The sequence below is a fragment of the Eptatretus burgeri genome, chromosome 7 (assembly GCF_056783735.1).
Source record: "Eptatretus burgeri isolate ZD-2024b chromosome 7, Ebu_testis_v1, whole genome shotgun sequence".
NCBI lineage: Eukaryota > Metazoa > Chordata > Myxini > Myxiniformes > Myxinidae > Eptatretus > Eptatretus burgeri.
Window position 1 is genome coordinate 4523046 of NC_140967.1, and position 10929 is coordinate 4533974.

Below are 10929 nucleotides of genomic sequence, written 5' to 3' on the forward strand. Positions count from 1 at the left end.
AAAAAAAAACAAAACAAAAAAAAAAAACATACAAGCTGACTAACATATCTTGCAAAAACTTTGTTTTGGCAAGATAATAAATACAGATGTTTCAGGGACATGTTCACAGACATGAATCTTTACAAACAGCTGCGTGTGACGGGTGGAAAATAAATTTGGCTCAGTAATTCAGAAAACACATCAATACGGCAAACGGCTTGGAAATGGGGTGTTATTTCACAACTCGCTCAGGGCGACGGATCACGAACCGCTCGCTCAGGGCGATGGATCACGAACCGCTCGCTCAGGGCGATGGATCACGAACCGCTCGCTCAGGGCGACGGATCACGAACCGCTCGCTCAGGGCGACGGAGCACGAACCGCTCGCTCAGGGCGACGGAGCACGAACCGCTCGCTCAGGGCGACGGAGCACGAACCGCTCGCTCAGGGCGACGGAGCACGAACCGCTCGCTCAGGGCGACGGAGCACGAACCGCTCGCTCAGGGCGACGGAGCACGAACCGCTCGCTCAGGCGGCGGAGCACGCCGCTCGCTCAGGGCGACGGAGCACGAACCGCTCGCTCAGGGCGACGGAGCACGAACCGCTCGCTCAGGGCGACGGAGCACGAACCGCTCGCTCAGGGCGACGGAGCACGAACCGCTCGCTCAGGGCGACGGAGCACGAACCGCTCGCTCAGGGCGACGGAGCACGAACCGCTCGCTCAGGGCGACGGAGCACGAACCGCTCGCTCAGGGCGACGGAGCACGAACCGCTCGCTCAGGGCGACGGAGCACGCGCCGCTCGCTCAGGGCGACGGAGCACGAACCGCTCGCTCAGGGCGACGGAGCACGAACCGCTCGCTCAGGGCGACGGAGCACGAACCGCTCGCTCAGGGCGACGGAGCACGAACCGCTCGCTCAGGGCGACGGAGCACGAACCGCTCGCTCAGGGCGACGGAGCACGAACCGCTCGCTCAGGGCGACGGAGCACGAACCGCTCGCTCAGGGCGACGGAGCACGAACCGCTCGCTCAGGGCGACGGAGCACGAACCGCTCGCTCAGGGCGACGGAGCACGAACCGCTCGCTCAGGGCGACGGAGCACGAACCGCTCGCTCAGGGCGACGGAGCACGAACCGCTCGCTCAGGGCGACGGAGCACGAACCGCTCGCTCAGGGCGACGGAGCACGAACCGCTCGCTCAGGGCGACGGAGCACGAACCGCTCGCTCAGGGCGACGGAGCACGAACCGCTCGCTCAGGGCGACGGAGCACGAACCGCTCGCTCAGGGCGACGGAGCACGAACCGCTCGCTCAGGGCGACGGAGCACGAACCGCTCGCTCAGGGCGACGGAGCACGAACCGCTCGCTCAGGGCGACGGAGCACGAACCGCTCGCTCAGGGCGACGGAGCACGAACCGCTCGCTCAGGGCGACGGAGCACGAACCGCTCGCTCAGGGCGACGGAGCACGAACCGCTCGCTCAGGGCGACGGAGCACGAACCGCTCGCTCAGGGCGACGGAGCACGAACCGCTCGCTCAGGGCGACGGAGCACGAACCGCTCGCTCAGGGCGACGGAGCACGAACCGCTCGCTCAGGGCGACGGAGCACGAACCGCTCGCTCAGGGCGACGGAGCACGAACCGCTCGCTCAGGGCGACGGAGCACGAACCGCTCGCTCAGGGCGACGGAGCACGAACCGCTCGCTCAGGGCGACGGAGCACGAACCGCTCGCTCAGGGCGACGGAGCACGAACCGCTCGCTCAGGGCGACGGAGCACGAACCGCTCGCTCAGGGCGACGGAGCACGAACCGCTCGCTCAGGGCGACGGAGCACGAACCGCTCGCTCAGGGCGACGGAGCACGAACCGCTCGCTCAGGGCGACGGAGCACGAACCGCTCGCTCAGGGCGACGGAGCACGAACCGCTCGCTCAGGGCGACGGAGCACGAACCGCTCGCTCAGGGCGACGGAGCACGAACCGCTCGCTCAGGGCGACGGAGCACGAACCGCTCGCTCAGGGCGACGGAGCACGAACCGCTCGCTCAGGGCGACGGAGCACGAACCGCTCGCTCAGGGCGACGGAGCACGAACCGCTCGCTCAGGGCGACGGAGCACGAACCGCTCGCTCAGGGCGACGGAGCACGAACCGCTCGCTCAGGGCGACGGAGCACGAACCGCTCGCTCAGGGCGACGGAGCACGAACCGCTCGCTCAGGGCGACGGAGCACGAACCGCTCGCTCAGGGCGACGGAGCACGAACCGCTCGCTCAGGGCGACGGAGCACGAACCGCTCGCTCAGGGCGACGGAGCACGAACCGCTCGCTCAGGGCGACGGAGCACGAACCGCTCGCTCAGGGCGACGGAGCACGAACCGCTCGCTCAGGGCGACGGAGCACGAACCGCTCGCTCAGGGCGACGGAGCACGAACCGCTCGCTCAGGGCGACGGAGCACGAACCGCTCGCTCAGGGCGACGGAGCACGAACCGCTCGCTCAGGGCGACGGAGCACGAACCGCTCGCTCAGGGCGACGGAGCACGAACCGCTCGCTCAGGGCGACAGAGCATGGAAAAAATACTTTATCATTATTAAATCGTTGCGGCCTGTTCTAAGTCAAGACATGGTTGTGCAGGCCAAAAAACATGGCGGCTTCAGACCCCAGCGAGGTTTTCAAGGAAACGCCTTAAGACCCCAGAGAGCGAGTTGGCTGAGGATCACCTGATGAAGGATATAATTAAATAAGGCCGTAAATTATCTTCAAAAGGGTTTTCTTTTATTGAACCCAAACACCCAATATTCAGTCTTGCACTTTCTTGGAGTTATCTTCGTATGCATGCAAAGTTTCAGGCTGCTAGGTTTTATGGTTTTGGAGTAATGGAGGAGACACACTGACGCACGCTGACACACACCGACACACACTGACACACACCGACACACACACACACACACACACACACACACACACACACACACACACACACACACACACACACACAGACATTTATTAGTGTAGATTTCACACGTACATCAAGACATACACTGCGCCCCTGAAAGATTGCTAAAAAATGAACCGAATCTCTATCGAGTAGCTCTCCTGGCGCTAAACAAAAATCCCCCCAAAATTACACATTGAACACAAACCTAAAAGAAGTTAAAATTGCACAAGTATATTCAAAAAGGAGAAAACTTATAATTTCAGTCTGACGTAAAATAAATCTGGATGAGTAAGTTATGATGAGCTGTCGGTCACATCTGACACCAACCAATGCTTTTTTTAAGGTTCTTCATAAGAGTTTAGACTAAAGATAATAACTGTTTACAACATCAGTGGGAAGAGTATCCCACAGACAAGGGAATTTGATAAAAGGGTGATGATATTGTTGAGGTTCAAAGAACCGGCCCTGAAGGCAATTGCACACAACATACAGCTCCCTCAGTCTAGTTATTTCCAAAGACAAGTTTGTTGTCAGGTTCAGCCAGATTAGATCTCTGACGTTCGGAGACCGGATAGTGGCGAGATCATGGCGGGTGGTTGCACCTACCATTGGTCTGGTCACAGATGGTAAACTATGCCCAAGGAGTTGCTGTATCTGTGTCCAATGAGCTGACTTCATTCATAATTTAGGTAACACCGGTCAACGAGCGTTTTATGAGACTAAGGATTCATCACTCCTTGGGTGTTGTTTCCCTGGTCTCTGCATATGCTCCGACTGAGGCGAGTCATATCATAGTGAAGGACGTATTACATGCCGCGCTCGAGTCTGTGATTGATTAGTGCCCCAGACGAGATAATCTTCCAGTTTTTGTGGATTTCAATGCATCAAATGGAACCGATAGGGATGGTTATGAGACGTGTGTTGGTCCCCTTGGGTCGAGAACTGTGAACCAGAATAGCACTAAGTTCCTTGACTTTGCAAGAATTCATGGATTTAGGGTGACTGGTTCATGGTTTCAGCACCCACAGGCTCATCGTTGGACTTGGTATTCCAACGCTGGTGGGGTGGCAATAGAGATTGACCATGTTTTCGTTGATGGTCGCTGGAGGATGATCCAGAACTGCAGGGTCTACCGGAGGCTCAGTTCCTCAAGACTGACGACAGGCTTGTGGTAGCAACTTTGAAGTTGCAGCCTAAATCTGGGAGAATGGTACCATCCCAGCCAAGGCTGGATGTTGGCAAGTTCATGGATGACAGGGTAGCTGAGGAGTTTGCGAACATGCTGAGTGGGGATTTGAGGGATCTGGGTGCTTTGGGGAATCCTGAAGAGTTGTGGAGTGCCTTCAAGACCACATTCCCTGATGTTGCCGGTGCATATCTTGGAACTCATTGCAGAACGAAGAAGAATTATTTTTCTCTCAAGGGACACCGAATACAATTGACCAGAGTTGCAGGGCCAGGGTTAATGGCAGAGCTGAGCTGTTCAGGGAGTTGAGGCACAAAACTGTACATGTGCTGAGAGTGAACAAGGAGGCCTATGTGTGAGGAATCTGTGAGGGGGTAGAGCATCACCTGTGGTCAAGTGATTCTCGTCCTGTTTACAGGGGAATTTGAGCATTGCGTTCCTCCAAACCCATCCCTTGGTGTGATGTAGTTTGAGCTGAGGGTGGTGGGATCTTGACAGAGTCCGAATTGAAGGCCCGCTGGGCAAGTTACTTTGAGCGGCTGTACCAGGCTGATGCACCAGCTGTTGAGTTGGATGTCATGGGTGTTACAATTCCTGTTGCTGGCCCTCCAATCAACTGCGATCCACCTTCGCTAGTGGAAACACAGACTGCGGTGAACCGGTTGAAATGGGGTTAAGCTCCTGGGATCTGTGGCATCCATGCCGAACTTCTCAAGGCTGGTGGAAATGCTGTACTCGTGTCGTTGCATGCAGTTCTGTGCTCTGCCTGGAACACAGGCATCATCCCAACTGACTGGAAGAGGGGCCTTGTTGCCCCTCTCTGGAAAGGGAAGGGTGATCCCCAGGACTGCAACAGCTACCGAGGGGTGATGATGCTCTCAGCGCCGAGCAAGGTGTTTTCTCGGATAATTCAAGATAGGGTTCGCCACTATCTGCTTGAGCACTAGTGCCCGGAGCAGTCAGGCTTTTCACCAAAGAGGTCAAGGATTGACCATATCCTTGCTCTTCGGATCCTCACCGAACGCAGATGAGAGTTTCGGCAGGGGCTGCTTGCAGCCTTAGTTGATCTCTGTAAAGTGTTCAATTCAGTGAATCGGGATGCCCTCTGGAGATTTTTTGGTCCTTGTGGGGTGCCACCAAAACTGTTCGATCTGATGTCTGAACTATACTCTGGTACTGAGAGTGCTGTGAGATGTGGTGGTACCATCTCTGACTCATTTTCATTTGTTACTGGAGTTCGTCAGGGGTGCGTACTGGACCCCACACTTTTCAGTGCTTGTATGGACTGGATTCTGTGGAGGATGTCGGAGAGATCAAGCTGCGGTGCATCATTTGGGAATGTCAAGATCTCTGACCTTGAATTCGCAGATGATGCAGTCATCTTTGCAGAGACTCTAGATATCCTTTTTGGGTCTCTCGAGGTGCTGAATGAGTCAGAGCCACTGGAATTATGGGTTTCCTGGGTCAAAACTAAGATCCAGGCTTTCAATGACATCTTAGATGGTGCTCTCATGTCTGTATCTGTTTGTGATGAGGATGTTAAGGTCATGGAGAGATTCACTTTCCTTGGCAGTGATATTCACGTCTCTGCTGGCTGTGAGCCAGAGGTTAATAGACATCTGGTTCGGGCCTGGGGAGTCATGGATTCACTGGGACATGGGCTGTGGCACTGTCGGTGCCGGTGCGGGAGGACGAAAGTCCAAGTCTTCAGGTCCTTGGTTCTTCCAGTTTTGCTCGATAGATGTGAGACTTGGACTCTGACCAGGGATCTGAGATGAGGACTTAAATTCCTTTGGTACCAGGTCTCTTCGGTGAATCCTTGGCTGTTGCTGTTCGGATTTTGTGTTCAACGAGCGGTTCCTGAGAGAGACTCGGATGAGATTTGTTATCTGCATCGTCCGTGAGCATCAGCTGCGGCTGTATGGACATGTGGCTCATTTTCCTGACGCTGATCCTGCTCACCAGATTCTCTCAGCGAGGGAGCGTCATGAGTGGAGGAGGCCAATGGGCCGACCACGAGCCTCGTGGTTGCAGCAGGTTGATCGGCGTCTCAAAGATATGGGGATGGGCCAGGCATCTACCTGGGGGATGGCCAGATGGAGCCCCCTGGGGTAACTCTCGGCCATCCTGTCAGCCCTGGTGAACAAATGGATCATTCTTGCTTCATAGCACTGGTAATACCCATTCCCTCTGGGATTGAAATATGGTATCGATCACTTGCACGATGCCATCCATGTCTGTCATCATTTCCCCAATCTCAATTCCCCTCCCTCTGGCAGGCGACAGTGGTTAAACCACTTGTACTTTGCCACATGTATGGACAAAAGCTGCAAGTCATCTCCTTACCCTCGTGGGGAGGGGATTTATTTTGAGTCCATGATATGACCCTGGGTACCCCTGAGCACATGTGCAAAAATTTGAGGGCAACTGCCCAAGCATTTTTCGATTCCATAAGGTTCAAATGTTTTTACATACGTAGAGATTTGCTGAATTTTACAATTTTTTTTTTCACATTTTTCATTGCAATAGTTTCACGAGCCACAAATTAGATGGATATACTCTAACTATCATACACAGCAGTTATAATCTACATCAATAATATTGTTACGGTTCTCGGAACCGTATGCATACAACATACAGTTGTCCCGAGTCAGTTATTCCATTAATATACGTGTTGTTATATCCCTTCCTTGTGTTTAGTGGGAAGACACTGGGGTGCGTTGCGATGGGCTTTAGTTGGGTTATTAAATCATTTTTCCCTTTTATTTTATCCCCACTCCATTTCATTACTGAGGCAAAATCCACGACAACCCACGGTACCCTCCCCAACGATCGCTTCTGAGGCAAAATCGCAACGTGCACCATGGAGTAGACCGGCGCTTTGAGTATTCCAGAGTCTACTCCAAACCAGACATGAGCGGTGAATCACGTTCGTTTTGCACTCAGGTGGGCGGGCCAAACTAGCGTCTGGCTGAAACCCCACCCAGAAAGGCGGACCACAGGAAGGCCCGGTCCAATCGGAATGCTCGAATCGGACGATGACGGTTTCGCCATGGCTCCTCCCCGAGCTCCGTGATCTATAAAGTACGGAGCAATCCTCAGAGTTGGGTCGAGTTGGTTTTGCGGGTCGTTGGAGAGGTCGAGTTAGAATTGTGAATTGTTTGGTCCGTTGAAGAGAATTGCAAGTTGGAGAGATTGAAGAGAATTGTTGTGAAAGTGTTCCTGCTGCCTGGCTCTGCCTACGTCTCGCCTCGACGGCCCGCCTACTGTACTGGTCCTCGCCCACACGACCTCGACCAAGCTTCTTATCTGGTCCTGCCTACTGCTCATCTCTCGCCTCTTTGGACTCCGCCAGACACGATTACCACGTGTGCGGTTGTGGACCAAACCACACAACTTTTTCTGGTGCCGCACCACGGAGCATCCCTTCCCCCGAAACGCTCAGGTACCAGAAACTGTGACCTCAACTCCCTCCGTCCCTGGCTGCAAAAGGTCCCTTTTCATTTCATTGGGTTTATTTTGTCTGAGTGTGTGTCTGAGTGTGTGTCTGAGTGTGTTGGCGCCTGTCCGTTAGATAAACCTGTATAAGATCTTCATTGTTGTAGTTGTTGCTTTTATTAATCTCGCGTCAAGTCTGCACTGTGTCCGCTTTTGTAAGTTGCTTGTAAAATTGCCGCACCACACCTCTCTCATCTTTCCCCTGCATTACATTCCGAATAAACCTTTTTGTTGTGCCACATGCTTTTCCCCGTCTATTGTAAATAAATAATAATTGTATAAATGTTCCCAGCTTGCCTTTGTCTTTTCCTCCATTGGTCCAGCATGGTTCGGATCTAAGTTGAACCGGGTCTTTATTCCCAACAATCCTCTTCTTCGAGCCGGTACGTCCTTGGCAGCGCCGCTCGGCTGCATCCGATCCGGAAAGGTGATCCGTAGTTGGTAGAGTGATCTGGTTCGGGCAAGGCGTACCGAGGGCGTGGTTCCCCGGTAGTCGAAACCGCGTGGTTAATTAGGTAACTTGATCCTAGACAAGAGGACCCTACGCCACGCGGTTGAGGTATTGGAGTCCATGGTCGGTAAAGCGACCTGCCGCATCATGGAATTATCTGTGAGCGACGGCCTACAATTCCGGGGAGTCTGGTGGGAATCGACGTAGCTTTCCCCCACTTAGTGGTCTTCTCACCCGACCCCGCCGGCCCGCAACAATATGACCGTGTATGTCTGTCCATGGTTTCGGATCTCTTCGCACTCTACTTTGCACATCATCCATCATCGTAGTCTTAAAATTCTGTTCACGACATCTTTATTTGCTTCCAACTCCTTCTCTTTCCATTTGTTCCAGCCGATAGTACACCTTCTTTCAAGGTATTAACCAGGCCTAATGACGCCATGGCGTTCTGGTGGATGGAACATCAAGTCCAAGCATCACAGGATTGTTGTTGTTTTATTTCCCTCCCATCCTATCAGACACCATCCCATTGTTGTTGCGTACAATCTGCTAGTTCGTAGTAAAGAACGATGAGCACTGAAACAGTTAGGTGGTGGCCAATGAATATACCTCTCCAAAGGAAAGGCTAATAATGGCTGTATTGTAATATTTTGTTGATGATTCTTGTTCAAGGACTGGTTCGAACAATGTCGTCCAAAACCCCGAGTGTGCTGGTTTGCTTGTCGCAACGTGTTTAAATCATTGCATCTGTTGCATTAGCTCAGCCATATGAAAATGGAAACTGTGCAGTAGTTTGTCACAAGCAGATGGATCATCAGCTTGTAAGGTATGTGCTTATGCAATGCACCAGCTATGTTTACCTGCCAGCATAGGGAGCGTATTATGAGGACAACATGACAACATTACCCAAGCCACGATTTTGTTTGCGTCGCAGCAATGTTGTCGCGAAGGACGTTGTGTCAGGATAGAGACCTTGATGTGATGTAAACCAAGATGTACACGATTGTGGAGTAAATGTTCCTGATTTCACTCCTTTAGATCCCGTACAACATCTCACAGTGATTGTGATTCATGGACCTGTTTGTACATGTGCTCATAACTGTCCCTCAATCAAAGCCTCGAACACTGGATGAGAATTTGTGTTTTGACTTTTGAACGTTTATTGAGCTTGTTGAATCAATCCCTTGGACTTTTCTTATCTTTGATACTTTTAGTTTTTTTATTTAACGAGCATGAACTATCAGTGAATGTATTTGTTGATTTGTGTACTTTGTTGGATGTTCATGTTGTTCCCTTACCCTTTTTGGGGGTTGGGAGTGAGGGGTGAGGTGGCTTCAGGTGTGCCTTCGACCGGTCATGAATGTTTCCAGGTATAAATGATGGACACAGGACACATCATGGTATGCCGAAGCAGCCTTCAACCAGGGCAGCAATTTGGAAATTGGTCAGCGTGCCAGCACGTGATGGTCTATTCCTTTTTTGAAACGTACTGTGGGATTTTAACATCTATTAGCAAATACTAGTGAAGCAGTTGGTTTAACGTCTCCAAAAGTAATTACAAGTGAACCGGTTGGATTAACGTCTTCAAAGGGTGACATATTCATGATGTAACTCACCCTGCCCGTGAAGCATAATGGTGGGTTATTGTGTTTATGGGAATCAAACAGTCTTGACAGCTCAAACTCGAATTTCCTCCCCTCCTGGACTATCCTCGCAGCCTCGGTAATTTATAGCACTGAATGATATTATGGAGTATTTCTTTAATAATGCATTGCTAGCAGGGAGTATGAAGACTCCGTGCTACACAGCAGTAATAATCTATATCAATAATATTGTTTGTATGAAGACATAAGGCCGGTTGTGCTGTTTATGTTTATTTCTTGGAGGTTAAAAATCCTGTGTTTTATTTTCTAAGTGGTCACTCATTGTTTGTTGCCATCCTGGCTATATTCCCTACTTGACATACAATAATTGATACGACTCACCGAATCGCCCGTCTATGATGGGCACTAAAGTATTGTTCTTCTCAAACAGCTCATATAAGCATGCTCGGTGGTAGTTGCATTGTTTAATTTGTTTGAAATTAAATTATTTTGTGTGCACATATATCTTTATAATTTAAATCGAGCTTCATTTTCCGATCCACTTCTGGGCACGCACACACACACACACACACACACACACACACACACACACACACACACACACACACACACACACACACACACACACACACACACACACACACACACACACACACACACACACACACACACACACACACACACACACACACACACACACACACACACACACACACACACACACACACACCACCACCACCACCAGGGGGTGCTATTTCAACTACATACATACATATACACATATATGCATACATACATGCAAACATGGTGCAGTGACAACTAGAGTATATGAGAGTTGCACTCTCATATATTATAGTTGATAACAGGTCCAACTGCAGTAGTCTGCAGAGAATTACAATGGGAAAGGAGTGCTTTTTTTGCCTGGATAACATTGCATACACACGCACACACACACACACACACACACACACACACACACACACACACACACACACACACACACACACACACACACACACACACACACACACACACACACACCACCAGGGGGTGCTATTTCAGCTACATACATACATATACACATATATGCATACATACATGCAAACATGGTGCAGTGACAACTAGAGTATATGAGAGTTGCACTCTCATATATTATAGTTGATAACAGGTCCAACTGCAGTAGTCTGCAGAGAATTACAATGGGAAAGGAGTGCTTTTTTTGCCTGGATAACATTGCATACACATGTACACACACACACACACACACACGCATACACACACACA

General features: G+C 51.3%; 1 protein-coding gene across 1 annotated transcript in view; it reads left to right on the forward strand.

Annotated features, from left to right (window-relative positions):
* TATDN3 (TatD DNase domain containing 3) overlaps nucleotides 1-10929 on the forward strand; it is a 111483-nt gene that overhangs the window by 48329 nt on the left and 52225 nt on the right. The gene's annotated exons all lie outside the window — the stretch shown is intronic.